Here is a 2,215-nt window from a genome sequence, read left to right as displayed (position 1 = left end):
ATGGCTGTTATGATGGCACGTTCAAAGTCTACATGTATATGTAAGGGATCCAGACATATATTGTTTTCTTCACATTTTTTTAATAAAGTTGTTAGCATGTATTCATAAGTTGACATCGTTTTATTTTCTAGAAGACAATACACAGCAGTTATAAAAATGTTATTGACTTCTACTCGAATCACATAGAGTGTTGAGAAATTGTCTAGGAGCAAGTGAAAAATTGCCGTCCATGTACCATCTTGAAGCATCAGCTAAATTTTTAACCCATCATCAGTAGCAAACATAACGACACGTTCTGGTGCTTCGGTCCCATTGTCATCAAAAAGTAATCGTTTATAATGAGGATGACCAGTTGTACTCCACTCATCTACAAATAAGATATACAGTCTATATTAATGCAAAAAAAATTGACTTTTTACATTATTTATTCTAATGAGTTTATGCCTAAGTTAGACTTGATGTTTAGAAAAATTATAAATTGCTAATAATTAAAATCACAAAAGACCTGTAATGTTTAGCTGCGTATAACTCTGCGATTATGAAAGATATGAAAACCAAACTTATAAGGTATATAAGGTATTATTCTGTAGAATAATACACAACCAAAATAACCCATACTAAATATTGAATTATTTTGAGTAATACGAGATTTATTTTTAAAAATTCCAACTTTTGATAAAAAAATTTAATTTTTTCAATTTAATAATAATAATTTACATAAGTTTGGTTTAATTGCGTATGTTGGTTGAAAGGACAATTAAATAGCTTTAAAACAAAAAAAAATTATGTTAAAATGTTGAAAAGTTTCGGAGAAACATAAAAAAATCCGTGGTAGTTTTTGTTTGGTTTAAAAAAACTTAAATTGCCCATAACTCAAAAAAAAAAAGAGTTAGACCCCCACTTTAAAGGTTATTTCTTCGTTATTTTACGTATACTTTCATATGACGGCGGCCGGTCACTTCGCCTCGGGACACATTGTATAAAAATAACATTAGGTTAATTAGAAAATAAATAAACTTTATGAGTTTACATAAAATATACGAGTAACTTTTAACTTAACTTAATTTAACGAGTTAAAAAAAATTGTTAATTGGTATAGCCTTAATAAATAATAACTCAAATTACCTAAAAATTCACATTCTTTAATTGTTTTTGGATCCAATGGATTTTTGATGGAATCTGAGATGGATTTACACTTGACTGAGCAGCTTTTACTTTAATTTTAGCCATAACTTTAGCCACTTCAATATGTGTCGGTTCAGCTATATGGCTATGAGGCGTTGTAATCATAGGTTCCGTTTTTAAAATTGAAATTCTCAAAATAGCTGGACAATTAAGAGAACTTTTTTTTGTACACCTCCATGTATCATATTGCTTGCCAGCATGTTTTAACGTATACATGTAGCCTTGGTAACAAATTTTGTCTGAACCTTTATTCGATTTGATTATTTCCATTATTTTAAGATTTATTATATTAGTATTTAAGAACTTGGAAACTTTAACTTTGCTCAAGAGCCAAGAAGAGTCAAGAACACACTGCAGTAAAGTCACTGACCACAGTCAGCACAATCTTGTCAAATTATCTTGTCAATATTTATCTCAATAAAAGAAATAATTTTCAAACTTAGTAAAGATTTTGATAAACTTTCTATAAATAGATGGAATAATGCTCTGGGAATCTTGATAAACTTTATAGATTAGATTAGACTGTCAGTTTATAGGAGTTATAGGATATGTCGTAGACTCCTATTACTCAGATGTATACCAAAATAAGGTGAAACCAAAAATGATGTAAAATACTTTATTTGAACGCGACGTCCATTGGTGATCGAGTCACACGATCACCACCACTGACCCCTTGCTGCCTTAACCATATCTCTTATATACTAAATTTACATTGAGTAATTATCGATTGTTACATCTTTCTCTTATTATACTAATTTACATTTCATACACCTAACTTACGTAATTATTATTTTAACCAGATTAATAACAAATTTTATTTACATTTCTTATTACTATGTTTTGATTACTATGCTAGAAAAATATAAAATTTTATCAACACTATATTTCTCTATTGTTATCTTAACCTATTTAAATATTTTTTTGATGTGTAAACATCTATGCTATCGGTTTGTAGTACGACCTTCTTGGGGAATCGAGCGTCAGGCGTAAGTGATGTAGATGTGACTGCTTGAGTGTGTGTGTGTGTGTG

At 29.4% G+C, this 2,215-nt stretch overlaps 1 long non-coding RNA gene across 1 annotated transcript; it reads right to left on the bottom strand.

The window, feature by feature from the left end:
- Positions 1 to 235: 235 nt before the first annotated feature.
- LOC126553193 (uncharacterized) lies at positions 236 to 1,920 on the bottom strand. Its single transcript, XR_007606452.1, has 2 exons — positions 1,126 to 1,920; positions 236 to 367 (listed from the first exon to the last, which is right to left on the bottom strand). It is a non-coding gene; the product is annotated as an uncharacterized LOC126553193 (long non-coding RNA).
- Between the last annotated feature and the right edge of the window lie 295 nt (positions 1,921 to 2,215).

Source organism: Aphis gossypii, unplaced genomic scaffold, assembly GCF_020184175.1.
Source record: "Aphis gossypii isolate Hap1 unplaced genomic scaffold, ASM2018417v2 Contig00093, whole genome shotgun sequence".
Taxonomy (NCBI): domain Eukaryota; kingdom Metazoa; phylum Arthropoda; class Insecta; order Hemiptera; family Aphididae; genus Aphis; species Aphis gossypii.
This window is presented reverse-complemented; position numbering and strand designations above follow the sequence as displayed.